General features: G+C 37.6%; 1 pseudogene; it reads right to left on the reverse strand.

The window, feature by feature from the left end:
* Nucleotides 1–3,713: 3,713 nt before the first annotated feature.
* LOC114633058 overlaps nt 3,714–24,840 on the reverse strand; it is a 108,707-nt pseudogene continuing 87,580 nt past the window's right edge.

The following is a 24,840-nucleotide window of genomic DNA, read 5'->3' on the forward strand; positions in this document are numbered from 1 at the left end:
GATTTCTGACAAGATTGAGAGCCATAAGGATTAGCTGTAACTGAATAAAAATATATCGAGGTAGGTTAGGAAAGAGTCTTAAGTAACTTTGGCAGGTTGGAGCTGTGAGTCACAGGTGTGGTGAGTCAGATATGCTGGCAGCAGCAGGGCAGGACTTCCTGCTAGCATCTGGAAGTCACTGCCCAGTGACTCTGGAGGCTGTAGTTACGAAAAGTAAGCATGTCCTGTATCACCACAACATTAGTTTTTGTGACGGAAGGCATTGACACTCACTTTATAGGTCCCAGGCAGTAGGATGTAAGGGGAAGACCCAGAACAGAGCTAAGAACCACAGAGGGAAGAGAGAAAGCAAACCAGCAGACTGGCCACAGAGGTGAAGGGGGAGGGGAGTGAGCTGGGTATTGAACTGGCTGGCTATTTAGGCAAGGTGCTGGAACTAAAAGGTTCCAGTCGACCCGCAAATGACACGGGGAAGACGAAGGGGTGAAGCGCGTGAAAGACAGGCCCTTGGAAGAGACATGCTGGGGATTAAGGTCGGAGCCATTGATCCTGAGAGGAAACAGTTTGTCCAGGCCTGGCCTGGGGTACTCAGCAGCGAGAAACTGTCTCGAGAGGAGAGGGGAAGTGTCCCATCTAAGGGGAGCAATCTTAATGAGGTTTAAGGAAGGACAGGGTTTTCTCTAGCTCAAGAAACCTTCCTTGGGACCATGTGGAGGGTTACTCTGTCCAGTGGGGGATGGGGAAGCTTACCAGTTCTAGGCTAGTGAGCGTGGAACCTGCAGACATCCACTAGAGTCACAGCAATTCCCCCCATTTTGATTTAATTAATTAAAAAAGAAAGATTAGAAAGAGGTGTAGGGCAGAACCTCAGGTGGGGAGCAGGCAGAACACATGGAAAAGGGTATTGGGAAATTTTTTCAGTTATCAAACTGCTGGCAGTATGTGTCTGTGGGTACGGATGAAAACAACATGTTCTCCATTGGGTGACAGCTATTACAAGGCTATCAGTCAGCGTCCTGAATGAAAAGCTGGCAACAAAACAATCAGGCTCAGGCTAGATACTCAGGTCATCACTTGAATATCTGGGGGCCTCAGCTGGGCTCTTGGAGCCCACCTAAAAGTAGCTCTCACCTGGTACCAGGGCTTCAGCTGCGAGCAACTTTAGAGGGGAAAAACCACCCAATGGGGCAATGTCTTAAGTCACAGATCAGCTAGAGGCCATAAGGACTGGGGCCATGAAAAGCCAAACCCTAAGTCCAGGAAGCACTAGCCAGGCGTTAAGCAGGTGTTCAGGGTCCCTCAAGCTGAACAGAAACTCCTTACCAATTATGTCGATGTCTGTTTGCCAGTTTGTGCAGTCTGATATCAGGAAATGTGGAACCAGGAGGTCTACATGCCTGTCCTGCCACCTGGCCCACATGGCAAAGTACCACGCGGGTATATGCTGCAGCCCAGCGCACATGGTGAAAGTTTGGCAAGCCTCGCAGCAGCAGTGTGAACCGGGATTGTAGTAGCAGATGATAATTCAGGCACTCAGTGATGGCAGGTAGCAGCAGATGAAGTCTATGTAGTGTAGCAATGGCAGCAGTGGCATTGTGTCCGTCCTGTCCAGTCACAGCAGCTGAAGTCCCCAAAGTCTTCGTAGACCAAGTCTCAGCATGAAATGTAAGATTTTCACACATGCAGCTTGGACAGATCACAGCAGACCAGAGGGTTCCACAAGGGGGAGTTTATTCAGGAGATAGGGAAGAGGAGAGAGAGAGCAGAGAAGTAGAGAGAAGTAGAGGAGAAGGAGAGGCTGGCCATGACCACGTGGAGAGAGGAGGGAGGGGAGAGGGGAGCCTGGGGCCAAGGGGGTAAGAGAGGAGTAAGAGAGAGAGGAGAGGGCAAGCAGCCCCTTTTATAGTGGGCAGGCCTACCTGGCTGTTGCCAGGTAACTGTGGGGAGAAGCATACCTGGCTATTGCCAGGTAACTGTGGGAGTGGAGTTTAACAGATTGCTAACACCCTTTAGTTAGTTTGGATAGGGGTTTATCTATCTTGTTAATTTTTCTCAAAGAATCAGCTTTTGGTTTTGTTGATTCTTTGAATCATTTATTCTCTTTGTTTCTATTTGGTTGATTTTGGTCCTGAGTTTGACTATTTCCTGCAGTCTACTCTCCTTGTGTGGAAGTATTTTTAGTTTTAAAGTACTACGGACAAACAGAATAAATCTGAATCAGTCTTTTATGATTAGAAAATACTAATACCTAACTTCTTTTTTATATGTTTCATCTACTCTATAAAGTAAGCAAAAGTTTTAGTCAATCTATATTATGTACTGAGTTTTATTCCTTCAGTGCTGTGCCCTGCATGAACCCTTATCTTTAAACTACATTCTCAAAGAGTTCTGCATGAGAGAGAAAGACAGAGACAGACACAGAAAGGAGGGGGTGGCCATCAATCTATAACCTATTCTCCTGGACAGTTAAAGTTTGTTAATGGTCTCTGTTTACCATGTACCAATTATACTGTTTGAATTTGCTCAGGTGAAGATACCCAAAAAAGATTCCTGGAGTAATGGCCTCATTTAGCTGAGTGCTTATCTGTGTTTAATGATCTCCAGTGCATAAGGAAGGAAGACTACCAAATAGAAGCCAGATAAAGTTAATTTTAGAATTTTCTTAAAAAGACTCAGATGTAATTTTCTCAAAAAAAAGACACAAAATCATAATGCAGAAAATTGCCAAGAATGCAATATTCAGCAAGCAGAACCAAAAAGATAGAGATAGAAGGACAGAGATTGTAGCAATATGTTCAGCTTTTCTGGAACTGTGTTAAGCAACTGTGCTGACTTCATGACTCTTGCCCTTTATAATGGATTTGCCCTTATCAATGTATTCTCATTTAATAGCATTCAATGCTGTGGGAAGGGATTATAGCAATTAACAATGATAAAATGTGATGCTTCCTGTGATCCTTATTTTTGCTGAAATGGAGAGAGGAGCTTAGAGACAAGGTAAGCAATATGAAATCAAAATACTTACTAAGGTTTAAGATGGAAGATCAATTTAAAATGCTTTTGCATTTTTAAACAAATTTAAAATGTTTTAGATTTGATCTGGGTAAAAACAAAGAAGGAGTGGTGTCACCATGCCAGTGTACTCCATCCTTCTTTCTTTACAGAGTGAAGCTAATCCTGAATACAGTTTATTTGTTTCAAACATAAATAGTTCCGGTAACTTTAGGTGATTCTTACCTAAGGAAAAAAAAATTGTCAGTTCTTCCTCACCAGTAAGTTCTTTTCCATATGTATTAACAGAAGAAGAGTATACATATACGCTGTGTTTGTCTGTGTGTATGAGTGTGTATGTGTGTGTGTGTGTGTGTGTGTGTGTGTGTGTGTGTGTAAAGGTGTAAATTACATGAGGAGGTCAGAGCTCAATCTTTGGATTTGTCTTTTAGGAGCTCCCAAAATGGGTTTAGAAACGGAATCACTGTAGAAACCTTTTATTTGCAGTGATCTTTTTTTCCCTCAGGATATTTTACCTTGACTTCAGAAACTGTATAATAGAGAACTGATATACTTGCACAACTAGAGAACAGAAGCTGCAAAAAGAAGGAAGCATACAGTGGCATTTCTGAGACAGTGATTAATAAAGGCTTCTGTGGGAGATTTTAGAAAACGACACAGCACAAGCTTTCTTCCTCTTCATTTTGGTTTTCTGCTCTTCATTAGACAGGGATGAAGCACATCTGGAAAGTGGGAGGTACTGAAGCAAGTCCAGAGTATACTGGTGTTATATTCATGTCCTCTGGGTCAACCAGAGATTTCAGTTTGAAATTCTGTAAAATAGTGGTCAGGAATAGAAACAGCTCCATGTGGACAAGGCTGTTTCCCACACACATTCGTTTTCCTACAGGAAATGAATAGTGAAAGAAGGTAACTATGTCTTCTACATCAATGAGTTCAAGAGACACTGTGCCCTTCCAGTCTGGGATCGAGCACTGAGAAGATCCCTGGCAGTAGCTCTGCTCCCAATCTCACAAAACCCAGAGGAATCTAGCCTCCAAGGAGCTATAACCTGGGCAGTATCTTAGGTAAGGAAACAGCAACACCCGCCCCAAAGTTGAAGCAGTGGTTCCTTCCAGTCTGGGCCCAAGCACTGAACAGGTTCTGGGTTGCAGCTCTGCAACCAGTCTCAGAAAACCCAGAGGAAGTGGGCCACCCATGAGCTATAACCTGGGAAGTATCTTAGGCAAGGAGACAGTGACACCCACCCCAAACAGGGAGTAACTGGGACCCACTGAGACCCAGGGATTCACTCCTGGCCTGGAGCACTGCTTCTTTCCTTTCTACACCCCAGTACTGAGCAGATCTTGGGCCCCAGCTCTAACTCCAGTAGTAAGACCCACCACACACAGTTCTGAACAACCATGATAACAAGAAAGACAGGCCAGAGACAGGGACAGTAGCACTAAGGAGATCCAGATGGTGAAAGGCAAGTGCAAGAACATAAGCATCAGCAACCCAGGGTACATGGCATCATTAGAACCTAGTTCTTCCACACTAGAAAGTTCTGAATTCCCCATATCACCGGGAAAGCAAGATTCAGATTTAAAATCACTTCTAATGATGATGATAGAGGACGTTAAAAAGATCATAAATAGCACTCTTAAATATTTTGAGGAGAACAAAGGTAAAGAGGTAAAAGCCCTTACAGAGGAAACACAAAAATCCCTTAAAGAATTACAAGAGAACACAACCAAACAGGTGAAGGAATTCAATGAAACCATACAGGACATAAAAATGGAAATAGAAACAATAAAGAAATCACAAAGGGAGACTACCCTGGATATAGAAAACCTTGGAAAAAATCATGAGTCATAGATGTAAGCATCACCAACAGAATACAAGAGATAGAAGAGAGAATCTAAGGTGCAGAAGATACCATAGAATATATTGACACAAGTGTCAAAGAAAATGCAAAATGAAAAAAGTTCTTAGCACAAAACCTGCAGGAAATCCAGGACTTAATGAGAAGACCAAACCTAAGAATAATAGGTATAGATGAGAGTGAAGATTCCCAAATTAAAGGGCCAATAAATATCTTCAACAAAATTATAGAAAAAAAAAAAAACTTCCCTAACCCAAAGAAAGAGATCCCCATAAACATACAAGAAGCCTACAGAATGCCAAATAGACTAGACTGGAAAAGAAATACCTCCTGTCACATAATAATCAAAACATCAAATGCACAAAACAAAGAAAGAATATTAACTGCAGTAAGGGAAAAAGGTCAAGTAACATATAAAGGCAGACCTATCAGAATTACACCAGACTTCTCATCAGAGACTATAAAAGCCAGAAGAGCCTGGACAGATGTCATACAGACCCTGAGAGAACACAAAAGCCAGCCCAGGCTACTATACCCAGCAAAACTCTCAATTACCATGGATGGAGAAACCAAGATATTCCATGACAAATCCAAATTTATACAGTATCTTTCCACAAACCCAGCATTACAAACGATATTAGCAGAAAGGTCCAATACAAAGAGGGAAAATATACCCTAGAAAGAGCAAGAAAGTAATCCTCTTCCTACAAATCCAAAAGAAGATAGATTCACAAAGATAATTCCACCTATAATAACAAAAATAACAGGAAGCAACAATCACTGCTCCTTAATATCTCTTAACATCAATGGAATCAATTCCCCAATAAAAATACATAAGCTAATGGACTGGATACCTAAACAGGACCCAGCATTTTTCTGCATACAGGAAACCCACCTCAGTGACGAAGACAGATACTACCTTAGAGTAAAAGGCTGGAAAACATTTTTCAAGCAAATAGTCCTAAGAAACAAGCTGGAGAAGCCATTCTAAAACCTCTAGCCTGAGAACACAAAGGGAGGGACTCATGGCTCCACCTGTATAGGTAGTTGAGGGTGGCCTTGTCAGGCATCAGTAGAAGTAGAGGGTGTTGGTGCCTGATACTTTAGATTCCCTAGTATTGGGGAATTTGATAGCAGGGAGGCAGGAATAGAAGGATGGTGGGAGCACACTCTCATAGAAACTCCCAGAATTATATGGATTAGATATGATAGAGATAGGCCAGCAGAAGACTAGATTCCAGAATTCAAGCAAAAAATTATCTCGATACTAAAATTTGTTTTGAGAATTGTATATTGCAGAATTCACAGCCTTGGTATATCTACACATCAAGCAAGCTGAGCAGACTTGCTCTAACCTCTGATGTCCTGGCATTTCAGCCAGATGCAGTGAAGACACAGATGTCAGAGTTTTATCAATTTACTCTTCCCCCTGCCCCTCCTGTAATATCTCAACATCCATAATCAGCTTGAAAAAGTTAATAAAGAGTCGGTGCCCCCATTCCCTGGGCTTGGGGACTGAGGTAGTTATATTGGGCTGTCTTTCTACGGAAAGGTAGTGGTTTTGTTGGACTAGGGAGGAATAGCTAGGATTTATTGCATAACAATAACCTATTGGTAGAAATCTGTATAACTGTTATTAAGCTGAAGTTACAATTTGTTAAATGGTATGAAATTTACTTTGATTTCAAATTTCAGGTTTTCTCTGGTACGAGTTTCTTATTGATATAAAAGTGAGATTAATATTGTTACTCTCATAGGCATTGTGTCTATATAACACATTTAGGAATACAAGGCTTAGACCCAGTCCTTTAACTTTTTTAACTGATTTGAGATGATTAGCCTGTGAGTTAAGGACCTATAGCAAATTCATGGCTCTGAGTTTATTGTTAGGATGTTTTCTATATTTTATTTAGAAACAGCCGAGAGAAGTTAACAGACAACAGTCTAGATTGTCTTACATGGATAGTTGGTTTTCAAAACATCAGAAGTCTACAGAATTGACATTACAAACATTTCTGTGTTAATGTTCATTTTTATTAGAGACCTATCTGCTCCTGACAGCTTCCTGTCTTAGATTATAAGAAGAAAATGAGCATCTTTGGAGGTATTCCAGTTGCGGTGAGACAGCCACTAGGCAAGAATTGCCTCTTTTCATCTACAGACAAATCACTGTCCTGAAAAAGACACACTTGTGGAATAGTCAGTCGACTGATTATATCTCCCATGACAGCGTAATCAGCCCTTAATAATTCTGCATCACTAGGTCTGTCGGATGATCGTGGGCCATAAGGCTGAAGACTGAATGCTCCAACAATTTGTAGTATAGGGACTGGTATTCAGGTGTAGAGTGGTCTCCATAAACTGCCTATGTTTTAGAAGCTATGCTTTATGCTTCCCATAATTTCAGTTAATTCAGTCATTCTGGATTTCTGACAGGGTTGAAGACTTATAGTTTCATAGCCAATGCTGGCTATTCACTTTGAGAGAAAAGTTTTGAGAGGATGGTTTTCATCTGACATTCATTCTAAAGCCAAGAAAAAAGCCATGGTCAGAACTAAGTCTTTTAGTTAGGAGAGATGACAGATGTTCTGGTCAGTCAACAAAATAATGGACTGGGTATTAGGTCTGTCTTGTACCTTACTGATACAAATTGGTATAGTTATGCCCTAATTGTATTTTGAGAGAAAAGTTTTATTATAACAGGAAGGGTGATATGTAGGAGGAGCTAAGATGGGAGGAGAAAGGGGAAGAAGAGGTGGAGTAAGGAGATCAGGAGGAGAAGTAGAGGAGGAGCTAGGAGATGAGAGAGAGGCAGGGCAGAACATGGAGGCAGATGTTCGAATGTCTCTGCCAGTCAAGGATAGTTGGTATAGCTAGGTTGGGTATTGGGTTACACTTCTGATTTTATGGGTGTCTTGTTATTGAGCATTACCAAACTTATAACGCCTTTGATTAACATTTAAAAAAAGTTACCAATTAAAAAAAAGAAAAAAAAATGAGGCAGTGTGTTTGTACCTGACATAAGAGAATAAATTTGAATGAGTTATTGGATGAGTAGTTAGATGTATTGATGGTTGAATGGATAACTTCTTAAGCAAAGACACAAAGCTGAGACATAGTTTTCCCTGCTAACATACGATGTTCAGAAATACTTTGTAGCTTCAGGTTTCTATTTGTGCCTGGAAGCTTACCCAGTGCCACAACTCTCCCCAACTCATTCCTGCCAAGTGATAAATTGTTCTCCAAGAGGACTGACACATCTAACCTCACAGGTGAGACCACCACTACCTCCCCAATACCTGTCCCAAGAGGTACTTGCCCAGGGCCCAAAGGAGCCAGAAACTGTCAGTTGCAGCCATTGACATGATTAGTCAGTTTCCATCTCCATATGTTGCAGGGGGCAGATACTGTGACACAGTCCTCCACACCCCAATCCCATATGGAAAAACATTGCCCCCAGGAGTGCTGACACACCTGAGCTCACAGAATCACTGACTCACATGAGGGACAAGCTCTAGACAGAGACAGCAAAATCAGTTAACACCCAAGATATTGAATTTGAAAGTGGCAGGTGCAAGAACATAAACAATAGAAATCAAGGCTACTTAGCATCCTCAGAACCCAGTTCATCCACCACAGGGATGCCCTGCAGTCCCAACACATGTGAACCGCAAGATTATTATATAAAATCACATCTCATGTTGATGATAGAAGACATTAAGAAACACATAAATAATTCCCTTAACGAAATATAAGAAAACACAGATAAACAGGTAGAAGCCATTAAAGAGAAAATTCATAAATTGATTAATGAAATACAGGAAAGCGAATTTAACAAAACCATCCAGGATCTAAAAATGGAAATAGAAACAATAAGAAAACCACAAAGGGAGACAACCATGGAGACAGAAATCCTAGGAAAGAGATCAGGAGTCACAAATGCAAACATCATGTACAGAATACAGGAGATAGGAAAATATGAGCTGTAGAAGATACCATAGACAATATTGACACAATAGTCAAAGAAAATTCAAAATGCAAATACCTCCTAACCCAAAACATCCACGGAATCCAGAACACAATGAAAAGACCAAAACTAAGAATAATAGGTATAGAGGAGAGAGAAGATTCCCAACTTAAAGGGCCAGTAAATATCTCCAACAAAATTATAGAAGAAAACTTCCCTAACCTAAAGAAAAAGATGCCCCTAAACATACAAAAAAGCCTACAAAACACCAAATACATGAAACTCCTCCTATCCTATAATAATCAAAACAACTCATACACTGAACAAAGAAAGATTATTAAAAGTGATATGGGAAAAGGTCAAATAACATATAAAGGCAGAACTATCAGAATTACATGAGACATCTCAATTGAGTTTCTAAAATCAAGAAGATACTGTGCAAATGTCATACAGACCCTAAGAGAACAAAAATCCCAGCCTAGGCTACTATACTCAGCAAAACTCTCAATTACCATAGATAGAGAAACCAGCCAGGTGGTGGTGGCACACGCCTTTAATCACAACACTTGGGAGGCAGAGGCAGGCGGATTTCTGAGTCTGAGAGTTTGAGGCTAGCCTGGTCTACAGAGTGAGTTCCAGGACAGCCAGGGCTACACAGAGAAACCTTGTCTCGAAAAAGCAAACCCCAAAAAATAAAAGAGAGAGGGGGAGAGAGAGAGAGAGAGAGAGAGAGAGAGAGAGAGAGAGAGACCAAGATATTCCATGAAAAAAATTTAAATAATAGATTTTTGCAAATCCAACCCTATGAAAAATGATAGGTGGAAAGAAATTGAAGAAAGCCTCAGAATATGGAATGATCAGTCATGTTCATGGATCAGCAGGATTAACATAGTAAAAATTGTCATCTAATCAAAAACAATCTATAGATTCAATTCAATCCCTATCAAAACTCCAACTCAATTCTTCACAGAGATAAAAGAGTAATTCTCAAATTTATTTGGAACCAGGAAAGCAAATGCTTTTCAACAATAAGAGAACTTCTGGGGAATCATCATCTCTGACCTCAAGCTCTACATAGTGATAAAAATTAAAAAAAAAAACAGCTGTATGATATTGTTACTGAGACAGACAATAGATCAATGGAAAAGAACTGAAGACCCAGAATTAAACCCACACACCTATGATCACCTGATCTTTGACAAAGATGTCAAAACTATCCAGTGGAAAAAGACAGCATTTTCAACAAATGGTGCAGGTTCCACTGGTGCTCCACTTGGGGGAGCTGTCTGAAAGAAAGAAGGAGCTGAGGGGAATTGCAACCCCAGAGGATTAACAACTTTAGCTGGCCAGTCCACCCAGTGGTCCCAGAGACTAGACTACCAATCAGGGAGTGTACAGGAAAGGATACATGACTCCTGATACATATGTAGCAGAGAATGGCCTTGCCTGACAGCAATGGGTAGAGAGGATTTTGGTCCTGTGGAGGTTTGATGCCCCAGCATAGGGGGATACTGGAGAAGTTGGGTGGAAGAGGGTGTGGGAGAACACACTCATGGACGCAAACAGGAGAGGAGAGAGGGTGGATGTGGGATGGGAGATTAGTGAAGGGGTAGTCAGGAAGTGGGATATCATTTGAGATGCAAACAAATGGAATGATTTTTTTTAAAAAACTAATATATTTCCAAAATGAAAAGAAAATTCAAATTGATTGATCTTATCTTTTTGTAGAAAGCTCAAGTGCACATGGATCAAAGCCATAAAACTAGATACACTGTTTCTATTAGAAGAGAAAGTGGGAAAAATCTTTGAAAACATTGGCACTGGGGAAATTTTCTTGAACAGAAAGAACACCAAACACCAATGGCCCAGTCTCAGAGATCAACTATAGACAAATGGGATTTTATAAAATGGAAAGACTGTTATACGGCAAAGGACACTGTCGTCAGGACAAATGGCAACCTGCATATTGGGAAAATATCTTTACCAATCCTCCATCTGATAGAGTGGTTTTATCCAATATATACAAATAACTCAAGAAGTTAAAATCTAGAGAACCAAATGACCCTATTGAAAATGGGGGACAGAGCTAAATATAATTCTAACTGAGGAATCTTCATTGGCTGAGAAACACCTAAATAAATGTTGAAAATCTTTAGTCATCAGGAAAATGTAAATCAAAATGACTCTGAGATTACATCTCACATCAGTCAAAATGGCTAAGATCAAAATCTCAGGTAAGATGCTGGAGAGGATATGGAGAAAGAGGAACACTCCTCCATTGTTGATGGGATTGCAAGATGGTACAACTACTCTAGAAATCAGTTTGTCAGTTCCACAGAAAATTAGACAGTACTACCTGAGGACCCAGCTATACCACTCCTGGGCATGCACCCAAAATATGTTCCAACATATAACAAGGACACATGTTCACTTTGTACATAGCAGCCTTATTTATAATTGCCAGAAGCTGGAAACAACCCAGATGTCCCTCAACAGAGGAATATTTACCAAAAATGTTGTACATGTATGCAATGGAGTACTACTCAGATATTAAAAACAATGACTTCATGTCAAGCGGTGGTGGCGCACGCCTTTAATCCCAGCACTTGGGAGGCAGAGGCAGGCGGATTTCTGAGTTTGAGGCCAGCCTGGTCTACAGAGTGAGTTCCAGAACAGCCAGGAATATACAGAAAAACCCTGTTTCATAAAAACAAAAAAAAACAAGAAACAAAAAACAAACAAAAAAACAAAAAAAGAAAAAAACAATGACTTCATGAATTTTGCAAGCAAATGGATGTAATCATAGCGAGTGAGGTTACCCAGTCACAAAAGAACACACTAGGTATGTACTCACTGATGAGGAAATACTACGCATAAAGCTCAGAATATCAACCATGCAACTCCCAGACCATATGAAGCTCATAAAGAAGAAGGAACAAAGTGTGGATGCTTAAGTCTTACTTAGAGGGAGAAACAAAACAATCATGGAAGGTAGAGGGAGGGAGGGACTTAAGAAGGATAGAGCCAGTAGAGGGAAAAAGAGGAGCAAGATGAGGTATAGAAAAAGTTAGGGTAGATGTACAGGGGATCAGGAAATTAAAGAGTTGTATAACAGTGGGAGTTGGGGAACTGGAGACAACTACCAGAAAGTCCCATTTGCTAGGAAAGCAAGAGGCTCCCAGGATCTAAAAGGGATGACATTAGATGAAATACTCAACAAAGTAGAGAGAGAAGCTGTAGAGACCATGTTAAACATGGCTCCCAGTAACAGTTAGGGCCACCCACCTATATCAAAATTTTTAACTCAGAATTGCTCCTGTCTAAAGAAAATACAAAGACAATGAATGTAGCAGAGACTGAAGGAAAGGCCATCCAGAGGTGGACCCACCTGGGAATACATTCCATATGCAGATACCAAACTCAGACACTGTTGCTGATGCCAAAATGTACATGTTGACAGGAGCCTGATATAGCTTTATCTTGAGAGGGTCGGCCAGATCCTGACCAATACAGATGTAAAGAATTCTACCAGTTTCAGTGAAAATTGAAGCCAATAATTCCAACATTATTTTTCAAAATAAAAACAAAAGGAACTGCCTAATTTATGTTGTAAGGTCACAGTTACCCAGATGCCTAAACCAATTTAAGACACAAATATAAAGGAGAAATTAAATTGCCCTACAATCATAGATTTAAAAATTCTCAGTTAAAATATTTGCTAACATAACACTAGAATAGTCAATAATATTATCAAGTGGGCTTCATCCCAGAGATGAAGGGATGGATTTACATATATAAAACAATGTGAACCACAATATAAACATACTAAATGATAAGAACACTATGATCATCTCACTAGAAGAGGCATTTGCTCAAACACAGCACTTCTTCATGAGAAAAATCCTGGAGAGCTTAGAAATAGAAGGAATTTTATCAACATAATAAAATTTATTTTAGAGCAAACTCACAGCCGAAATCAACCTAAAAAGAAAGTGTTAAAGCATTTTTACTACAATCAGGAACAAGAAAAGAATGTCCAATATCTCCATATTTATTCAATATAGCATTTTAGTCTATGCTAGAGTAATCTGACAATTGAAGGAGATCAAGGCAATCCTGTAGAAAAGGAATATTTCAAAATATCCTTAGTAGCAGGTGATAATATTATATCTATAAAACCATAAAATATCTACTAGGTAACTTCGACAGCTGATATTTCTTTAAGGAAAGTATCAGGATATAAAATCAGCCCATAAAAATCAACAGGCTTTCAATGTACAAATGACAACTGTACTGAGAGAGAAGTCAGAGCAACAATACCTTTCACAATTTTAACAACAAAAAACATCTTAGGGTAACTTTGAACAAGCAAGTGAAAGGCTTAAAGACAAAGATTTAAGATATTGAAGAAATAAATTGAAGAATAAATCAGAAGATGCAAAGATCCTCAATATTCACAGATCCGCAGGATTAATAGAGTGAAAAATGATTTTCCTACCAAAAGCAATCTACAGATTAAAATCTCAACACAATGAAGAATTTTCAGCTTTATACAAAAGAAACACAAAAATGATATGATATCTGAAACAATCCTGAATGATAAAAATGTACAGAGATATAACTATCACTGAACCCAAATTGTACTTTGGAGATGTAGTAATAAAATCAGTATAGTATTGACAAGAAAGCAAACAGGCTGAAGGAGTCAAGTTATGGGTTTGTTTCCAAAATCACTTGGTGAATGAATATGAATCCATGTCAACACTTTGAATCCATGTCAACACTTTAACTAAGTAAACGTGATATTCATAAAATTGTCCTCACTGGTGGAGCAGCAGGGAAGCCCATGATCCCACCATAGTCTTCTGCCACAATCACAAGGTTTCCACAATCTCATGGTAAGCTGGAAGTTTCTTACATCTGGACCTAGAAAGTATTGTCTATCTGTGTTTCAATATCTTCTTTTATATAAATAAATGTGTATTTCATTTGCATATGTGGGTGAGTGAATGTCAAAGATAGCTATTTAGGGAGATCAGAAGACTCCTCAAGGTCTCCTGGAACAGGAAATACAAATGATTGTTAGCACCCAAGGTAGGTGTTCAGCATTCAACTCAGTTTTATGGCAAAAGCTGCATGTTCTCTTAACTGCTGAACCATCTATCATGTCCTTTATTATTTTTGTAAGAATATCAAACACCAGACAAAGTTCCAGGAATGACTGGGAATGTGATCACAAAGCCTCAATCCTAATAAAGATTTACTGGCAGCTTCAGGTTACTAAGAGATGGAAAGCAAATTTTATTCATCAATTAGGCCGTATGTGAGTTACTTATTCTCCAGAGGTCGGCACTAAACAAATAAACATATAACAGGACATAGTGCACTCAGTAGTTTTAAAAAGGTGTGTGAAGGTGGAAAAAAATGTGCTCATCATATGGTACGGACATGTGATGGTTGCGTTGAAATATTGGGGTAGTTTTTATCAAAGGCCTTGTATACACATATGAAACTAAAACAATCCAAAATGAGATATTTAAAAATATTTTTTTCTGCTATCACTTACATTCTTTGTGGCATGCAGAAATTTCTCAATGATAATGTTTATTACCTTTTTTTATTTTAAATTTGAGATAGTGTAAAAATTGTGGAGAATTCTCCCAAGCAGCATACTTGTTCAGTGATATGTAACACTCTCCAACCACAAGTCCAACTATATCAGCCTGGTTGCCATATACTTCACGACATGGACTTTATGCCTATTGGTGGACTTTTGGTGTTTTTCTTTTATTTATTTTATTTTTTTAAAATTTTTTAATTTTTTTCTGTATAGCTGACGCTGAAAGAGAGTGACACAACAAAGACACATATTGAAATTGTGGTTTAGTCTTTATCTTAATGGTGATTGATCAAAAGCTGAGTGGCATTTATTCTCAAAAATTATCTTTTTTGTGACCCCAAGATGTACATAAAGGAAAGTTGCAAATGTATAACCAACCACTAGGATGACTAGAAAAGTATGAACACAGTGAATCCTCAATATTTGATTCTGTCAAACAAAATGTGTCATCATTATCAAGGACAGTGTACCAACACTGGAAGGAATGGTGCTGATCATGCACACATTCCAAGTCTACCAGCAATTGATAGCCAATTATAAGTCCCCAGAGTTCTTCCTGTCACTGGAGCCCTGGGAGTGAGTTTCTATTTCCTGCTGAGAAAGGCATGAAGTAGTCACTTTTGTTAAAGTTTTCCTTCCCATCTAGCAAGTGTTCAGGGTCAAACATCTCTGGGTTGGGAAACTCCTTGCTGTCATACAGCACTGATATCAGTGATGTTAATACTGCTGTTCCCTGCAAAATCACACAGCAGACAAAACAATGTACAAACATATCGGAGTGCTAAACATTGTTCACCTTTTCCTTCAGAGAGGAAGTACAAAAATAGTAGAGAAATTTCACCATATGAATCATGCAAGGTGCAGTGAGGAGTCTGATATTAGCCACAGTGGTGTGACTAAGGTGCCTTCAGTGATACTTGTAGTCGGCATTGGGAATTTTGTGCTAATGCTGCTGGCTCTTTTCTCTTTTCCTCCAGGTGGTCTCATCACCGGCCACTCTAGTTTAACTGATTTTCATAAGTCACAAGGGTCATGATTTCAAATAGAGACTTGTTTTCTATGTGAAGCAAACAGGAATTCATTCATGCTGGTAAAAAAGCAAGGTCTAGAATGACAAATTTTACTATTTTTCTCATGAACATGATTCAGGTCTTAAATACTGTACATGGAAGAGTTTGCTCTCACACTCAGAGTTTATGTATATAAAGACACATGCAAATATAACAGAAGGAAGACTGTTGAAAGAAAGGAACTAATCAACCAGGATAGGAAGCAATAGAATCCCTGTTCCTATTTTTCTTTGAATTTATTCTTCTTTCATACTATACATCCTGACAGGATCCTCCTCTCCCTCTACTCCTCCCATTCTACTCACTAAGCTCCCCTTTACCCAAGACCACTGTTCTGTTCTTTACCTTTGAAAAATAAAACACAAACAAACAAACAAACCCAAAAGACAAAAAAAATGTTCCCCTCTAAGGATATCAACTGAACATGTCACAACAAGATCTAACATGATTAGCCATAAGCCCTCATATCAAAGCAAGGTGAGGAAATTTACTAAGAAGAAAAGTTCTTCTTACTAAGAAAAGCAGGGAAGCAGGGAAAAAGGAGTCATGCCCCACTCCCATTGTTAGAGGTCCCACTAGACCAATCCAATCAACCATAATGTATTTATAGAGTACCTACTGTAGACCCATGCAGGCTCTAAGATTGTATCTACTATCTCTGTAAGTACCTATGAACCCCACTCAGTTGATTCTGTGTGTAATGATCTCCTGTTATCTTCATCCCCTCTGTCTCCAACAATCTTATCTCACCCTCTCTTGTAGTGTTCCTAAGCTCTACATTATTTATGGGTATGCATTTCTGCATCTGCCCCTATCCACTGCCTTAGTAATCCTCTCTGATGACAACTATTCTAGGTACTAATATAGTTGAATATAATTTGAAATAATTCAATGGATTTCTTTTTTGCCACCTGAGTCCATCTCTACTATGAATACCTAGGATGTTCAACATTCAGTTTTGGCCATCTACACCTATACAGTGTCCAGTCTATGTCCTCTGACTTGGCATTGGCTCAATTTACACAAGTCATTGTTTGGTTAGTCTCACAAGTTCTGAGTTTCCATTACTCTAGAATATTTTCCAGGAAGGACAAATTGTAGTTTGAAAGTTTCATGCCTGGGTTGGTATCCTAGTCCCACTACTGAATTCCTTGTCTGGTGGCAAAAATGTCTAGTCCCTTATCTCCTAATACTAGAAATCCTCTCTAGGGTCCCTTTTTAGATTCCATGGAGGTTGTATTGCATTAGATTTCCACAGACATACCGAAATACTAACCAATTCCAGTCATCTCTTCCCCTAAACTCTTGTTTCTTTCCCCTTTTTATTTAATCTGTCATGGTTTGTGGATTATAGCATGATTATCTTTTACTTAATAGCTAATATCCACAGATAAGTTAGTACATACCATGTTTGTCTTTCTGGATCTGGGCTACCTAACTCAGTATGATTTTTTTTCTAGTTCCATCCATTTGCCTAAAAATTTGATGATGTCATGTTTGTAGTATCCGATTGATACCCCCACTCTATAAATGTACCACATTTTTTAAAAATCCCTTTCTTAGTTGAGGGGCATATAGATCGTTTCCTATTTCTGACTAGTCTGAATGAAGCCATTATGAATATAATTGAGCAAGTATCCTTGTGCTAGGATGGATTATATTTTAGGTATTTGACTAAAAGTGGAAAAGTTGAGTCTTGAAATAAATTGATCCAAGTTTTCTGAAGAACTACTGTATTCATTTCAATTAAATTATCTTCCTGTGTAAGTTTGCACTCCCAACAGCAATACGGGAACATTCCCATTGGTTCATATCCTGGCCAGCATAAACTGTCACTTATGCAATTGATCTTACCTCTTCTGACAGGTGTAAGTTGGAATCTCAGAGTAATTTTGGTTTGCATTTTCCTGATGGATAAGGATGTTGAACATTTATATTTTTTTAATTGTTTCTCAACCGTTTATTACTCCTCTACTGAAAATTCTTTGTTTATATCTGTATGGTTTATTTTTTTAAAAAGTTTGTTATTTGGTTTGTTGATATCTAGTCTTTGTTTATACAGTTTAAGTATTAGTGCTCTGTCTGATGTGAAGTTTGTGAAAATCTTTTTCCCATTTGGATGGCTGCCGTTTTGTCCTATTTACCATGTCCTTTGTCTTAAAGAAGCCTTTTACTTTCATGAGGTCTTATTTATTGTCAGTATTCCTGCCTTTAATATTGTTTTCTTTTGGAAATTGTTTCCTCTGCCAAGGCATTAGAGGGTATTCCCTATTTCTTCTTCTATCATGTTTACTGTTTCTGGTTGTACAGTGATGTGGGTCCACATCTATCCTACTGCTAGGTATGGCCTCTTGAGGAGATAGAACATGGGGTGTTTGTCTGTGCTTTTTCCATACCACTGACAGGGCAGGTGGTGGGCTATAGGGAAGCACCAAGACACCATTCCTGGGTGAGAAAGGACAGTCTGAGATGCGATAAAGCTGGGAACTAGTGAATTCTCTCACTCTCTTCAGCTGGGAGTAGCAGAAGAACTGGAACAGTGGGGACCCACAGGCTGTGTACAGTGTCTAGCCTGGGGCCTGTGGAAAGAGGAGCAAAGACTTGTTCCAGTGGTGACTATGCTTAGCTTGGTGGCAGTTGTGGCTGGGAGCACAGAGAAGCCTTCTTCTGGAGAATTGAGTTGAGGTTCTGAAAGTGAATGCCTTCTCCAAGGCTTCTTGGGGCAGAACTTGATGAAAGACACAGACCATAGTTCTAAATTGTTTATTGACTGTTCATTGTGGAGAATGGATATATGCTGTATGGTACCCATTTCTTAGAGTGGACAGGAGATTAAATAACTTTTGCAGGGAAGAATGTCTGAGAAGGGAAGCTTACTGACTAAGCCCTCTGGACATCATTAGCATGGAGAACTCTGTTCTCTGCCTACATGACCACAGTTCACACTTCCTTCTATGAGGAGTATGACACATGTTCCAGGCCAGGGTGTTGTTTTTTGTCAAAGACTTTTCTGGCATCTAATGGGATAATTCTAAGATTTTGTCTTTCTATTAGTTTGTAGCATGAATTATTTATTCTAATATTTGTATGTTGGACTATATTTATATCTCTAGTATGCAGGAATTCATAATGGTGAATGATCATTTTTATTTGATCTTAAATAAATGTTGCAAATATCTTATTGAGTATTTTTACATTTTTGTTAATTAAGGAAATTATCATGTAAAACTTTTTGTGTGGTTTTGATAACATGGTGATTGTGGCTTCAAAACATGAATTTTCTGATGTTCATTCTATTTCTATTTTGTGGAATAATTTGAGGAGTATTGTAATTAATTTTTCCTTGAAAGTCTTGTAAAATTCTATTCTGAAAAAGTTATAAGGACTGCTTCTATTTCTTTAGGGGTTATAGATCTATGTACATTGTTTATATGGTCTCAATTTTACTTCAGTAAGTTATGTATATCAAGAAATTTTGTGGAGAACAGGTTTTTAAATTATGACCTGACGATTCTTTGAATTTCTTTGCTGTCTGTTGTTATGTCTCCCTTCTCATTTCTGAATTTGTTAATTTAAATATTCCCTCTATTCCTTTTTGTTAGTTTGGACCACAGTTTTTCTATTGTTGATTTTCTCAAAGAACCAACTCTGTTTTATTGTTTGTTTGTACTGCTATCTTTGTTTTCATTTTATTAATTTCAATTCTCAGTTTTATTATTCCATGCCAACTACTCTTTTGGGATTTGAATACTTTCTTTTCCTACTTTCCGACTTTTCTTGTTCTATAGCTTTCACATGTACTCTCTAATTGCTAGTGGGAAAACACTCCATTTTTTTCTATAGGCACTTAGTGCTATGAACTTTCCTCTTAGTCTTCATTGTGTCCCATACATTTAGGTATGTGCTACATGAATTTTTATCAATACCTTGAAAGCCTTTAATTTTTTCTTTCTTCTTTCTTTCCATCCTTCCTTTCTTCCTTCCTTCCTTTCTTCCTTTCTTTCTATCTAACTATCTTTCTTCTTTCTTTTTTTTTGTCTTTACACACTCTTCTTTTTTAATGGATATTTTATTTTTGTACATTTCAAATGTTATACCCTTTCCTGGTTCCCCTCTCTGAAGCCCTGTATCCCATCAGTCCTCTGCCTGCTTCTCTGTGGGTTCTCCCCAATCCACCCACCCACTCCCACCGCCCTGCTCTGGCTGTCTGCTGCAATGAGGCATTGAGCCTTCACAGGACCAAGGGCCTCTCATCCCACTGATGCCCGACAACACCGTACTCTGCTATATATGTGGCTGGGGCCCTAGGTTCCTCCATGTGTACTCCTTGGTTGGTGGTTTAGTCTCTGGGAGCTCTGGGGTGCTGTTTGTTTGATAGATATTGTTTTTTGTCCTATGAGATTAAAAATCCCTTTACCAACTTCAATCCTTTCTCTAAGTCCTCCATTGGGGATCTCGTGCTCAGTCCAAAGGTGGGCTGCAAGCATCTGCCTCTGTATTTGTCAAGCTCTGGCACAGCCTCTCAGGTAACAGATACGTCAGGTTCCTGTCAGCAAGCACTTCTTGGTGTCCACAATAGTGTCTGCATTTGGGGACTGCATATGGGATGGATCGCCAGGTGGGGCAGACTCTGGATGACCCTTTTTTCAGTCTCTGCTCCACACTTTATCTCCATATTTCCTCCCATGAGTATTTTGTTCCCCCTTCTAAGAAGGACTGAAGTATCCATACTTTGGTCTTCCTTCTTCTTGAGCTTCAAGTGGTCTATGAATTGCATCTTGGATATTCTGAGCTTTGGGGTTAATATCCACTTCTCAGTGAGTGCATACCATGTGTGTTCTTTTGTGGCCAGGTTATGTCAATCTGGATAATATTTTCTAGTTCTATCCATTTGCCTAAGAATTTCTCGAAGTCACATTTTTCAATAAAAAGAGAGTTCTTCAGTTTTTATTAGCTTGTATGATTTTTAATGTTTGTGCTGTTGTTGAAATCAAGCTTTATTCTGTAGTGTTCTTTATTAATTTTAATGGTTTTGGTACCTTTTGAGACTTGTTGTATGAACCAGTATATGATAAATTTTGGGGAAATTTTTATGGTGTGCTGAGAAGAAGGCATAGCCTTTTGTGTTTTAAGTAAATGTTCTGTAGATATCTCTCTGGATTATTTATTTTATAACATCTCTTAGCTCCACTGTTTCTTACTTTGTTTTCATCTGGATGGCCTATTAGTTTGCACAAGTTGGATATTAAAGTCTCCTAGTTCCAATGTGTTAGTATTGAGATGTTATTTAAATTTTAGTAATTTCTTTTACAAAGGAGTTGTACTTGTGTTTGCAGAATAATAGTTAAAAAATAAAATATCATCTTGGTGCATTATTCCTTAAATGAATACTATGTATCTATCTTCATTCACATTTTAAGTCTATTTGTTATATATTAGAATGTCTATACCAGCTTGGTTCTTAGGTCCCTTTTCTTTGAAAATATTTTTTTTCAACCATACACTCTGAAGCAATGACTGTCTTTGATGATGAAGTGTGTTTAATGTATGCCCCTGAAGAAGGATAGATCCTGCTTTTTTATTCATTCTGTTAGTCTAAGTCTTTTGATGGAGGGTAGAAGCCATTAATATTGAGAGATACCAGGGACCATTATTCTTGTTATTATTGTTTTGGGTGGTGTTGTTTGTTCATGGAGTGTATGTAGCAGGAGTTAGGAGTCTTTACCTATTTTAGTATTTCTTATGTGGGGTTATATATTTTCTGTGTTTTCATGGGAATAGTTAACCTCCTTGGGCAGAGTTTTCTTTCCAGTATCACCTGTAAGACTGAATTTTTGTATATATAGTGTTTGAGTTAAACTCTATCATAGAATATCTTGTTGGTTTTTTTTTAATCGAGATTGAAATGTTTCCTAAATCTAGAACTTTTAACTGACATCTTTTGTCTCTTAGGCTCTGCAGAACATCTGTTCAGCCCCTTCTCCCTTTTAGAGTCTCCATTGAGAAATCAAGTATAATTCACATATGTCTATATTTATATGGTACTTGATTTCCCCCTTGTACCTCTCAATATTATTTCTTTGTTCACCATGTTTAGTATTTAAATTCTGATGTTGAAAGCAACCTTTCCTATCTGGAACAATATATTTCCAAAATATTTATGTGTCTTTCTTGTATTATTGTATGACTCTCCTTTTTTATGTTAGGAAAAATTTCTTCTATGATTTAGACGAACATATTTTGGAGGGTCTCTGCACTAATTTCTTCTCCTATTCCTATTATTATTTGATCAAATAAATTTAGTCTTTTCATAGTACTGCAAAGTTTCTGGATGTTTTGTTTTAAGAATTTTTTTTAATATTTAACCTTTTCTTTGACTGATGTATACATTTCTTCCATTGTATTGCCAATGCCTGAAGTTCATTCTTCCATCCTTGTTGGTGATGCTTGTGTCTGTAATTCCTGTTTACATACCTAGATTTTCCATTTTTATAATTTTCTTTCTTTGTGTTTTTTCATTGCTTGTATTGCAACTCACATCAGCTATATTCTTGTTTGTTTTTATTTTGGAGGGCAGTGTTATTCTTGTCATTTGCTAAGGGATTTATTTATTTCCTCATACTTTTTGTTTGTCTTTTAATAAATTACTTTAAGGAATTTACTCACTTCTTTAAGGTGCCCTCTTTTGTTCATAATGTTGATACTGAGGACTTTTTCTTGTGCTGTGACTGTGTTAGAGTATTAAGAGCATTCTCCAGTAGCCTAGTGGTGCTCTAATGATGAAACAATGCTTTGGCAATTGATTTTGTTCTTGTGCTGGCATCTAGGCACCTGGATTTGGTATAATTATTTATTTGGGTGCTGATTTTTCAGAAATTTAGATACACAGAATTAGTCTAATATAGACTTATACCATCATCCCATCACATAGCAAATATGATTAATTATTACATGCTAATTGTTTTGTCCTTTGGCTACAATTTAATCTGATAAAATCACTTCACAAATCATCTAAATTCTTTCAAATTGACAGAGAAATGTTACAGTTTTACTGATCATAAATAACATGAAAGTGCCTATATATCAGTTGTTCTTATTCATTCAGTCATCTTAACCTCATAATATTTATGTCAACTTCATCAGTTCTCTAGATGAATCATGAATTAATAATATATCTCATATTTTCAGTTCCTCTTTCATTTTTATTCTGAGTGTGCACATATTCCAAGTGTCCTGATATACTTCTATAAATATTTTATTTTCATTATTTTAGAAATTAATAGCATTTTAAATGAATGATTTCTAAAATTCATCAATAATAACTTAATGAAAAAATAATAACTCGAATGGTAATGAAGTAGAAACATATGAAAATAAAAGTATAGATAAAATGTTAACCAGAAGCCACTTCTGCATATATTTTCAGTGAAAACATCAGTAACTAGTAAAACACATGAGATTAGGTAAAGTAAAATCATATAATAATTTGTTTCTATACACCATGTTTAAAAATAATAACAAAAGAACACTCATTATTCAGTAAAACTCAAAAATTTATACAAGCTATATCACTGACAGGAAATTATTATGACCAAAATAAACCAAACATAAGTCAAAATATGATATATCCTTTTTCATAAATTGAAGAGTTAAGCATATAAACTACTTCTAATTATTTGTAGATTTTCCTCTCAATAATAAAAATTCCAAAAGGTATTGACTGAATTCAATTCAAATTGGAACATATACATTAACAGCAACCAACCAACAAAACCAACCAATCTTCATCCAAGTAATCTTTGAAAGACAAAGCAAATGTCCAATTGCCACTACCATGTCCCAGCCTACTTATAGCTGTTTTCCCAATTGTGAACCACCATAAGCAATGGAAAACACAGTGTGATGGAGAGGACTGGAACCACACTGAAGCTGAGAGCATCAAGAGGACTGAAGTACAGCAGAGAGAAAGAAGCTTACCTTGGGGATGAAGTAGTTTCTGAATTTAGTGTCACAGGTCACTTCATGTACCATACTGTTTGGGGGAATGTCAATGAATCTCTGGAGTTCATGTACCATGGCATTTGTGTAGGGCATGTAGTTTCTGTCCTGGATACAGGGGCTTTGATATCTCCCAATCACACAGTCAATCTCTTCCTGGACTTTAGCTGGATACAAGCAATGACAAATATTTAGCCTGTATCTCCCATTAATTCACAGCTATCTAGGCCACGAATAACGTGTCTCAGTAGCATTTTGAACATACATTTCATGCTGAAGAGGATACATAGGATTGTTCTAATGTAGATTTATACTATGCTCCTATCACATATAATATGATTCATTATATGCTAATGGTTTTTATCCATGTTATCAAATAATATGAGATATAATAAATGTTTGTAACAATAAAACAGAGTAGAATTAATTTTGACATTATAGACATTAATAAAATATGTCAGAAATAAGTTATTAAATTAGTGAATGTAGTACTTATTTTGAAATTATTTATGTGAAGATCTTTGTGCAATTTTATTCTACCTATCTTATTTTTAATTATCAGTGGGCAGATTCATCATCAACAACTACTTAGTTATATATTTGTATTTTAAACAATAATGTTTTTATGTACTCAATCATACACAATATTTATTGAGATGTTGGTAGCAGAAAAGAATATATCAATTATGCCTAAATCCTATTTATAAATACATATCTGCAAGTAGAAACGGAAATACATATACACGTGGATGCCCACACATGCATCAATCTTTGATTGCCATATTTGATAATATAGACAAATTGTTGAAAGAGTTGTAGATGTATAAACATGATTCCCTATCTCCAATATGAGTTTATTTACATTATTGATATGCTTTTTGATTAATGCATATTGTTCACATTAGTCTTCAATTTTCCATTTCATGGTTTAGAATTACTACCAAGTATTCAAGTAGATGTTACAGCTCCTAGAATAAATGTTCACTTAATGAAGACAAGAGAATACCCATTAATTCTGTGTTGTCCCTCATTCTCTGTTCATTTCTGTAGCATCCCTCAGGTGAATACCAAATCTAAGGCTTTCTAATTCTAGTGTTTGGAGCACTCTTTTAATGCATCAACTTCTCTCATAAATTACACAAGTATCTGGAGTTAATTGCTTTGAAGAAAGTTACTTTAGACAATATGATGGAAAACATTCTCCATGGTTTCCTAAAGAAGTCAACACAGTGAACAAAATTTACAGTTGAAGATCTATCTTTATATTTTTGCTTTTCAATGCAAAAGACAATCACTGGCTGCTCTTGAG

The sequence above is a fragment of the Grammomys surdaster genome, unplaced genomic scaffold (genome assembly GCF_004785775.1).
Source record: "Grammomys surdaster isolate TR1022 unplaced genomic scaffold, NIH_TR_1.0 513, whole genome shotgun sequence".
Taxonomy (NCBI): Eukaryota; Metazoa; Chordata; class Mammalia; order Rodentia; family Muridae; genus Grammomys; species Grammomys surdaster.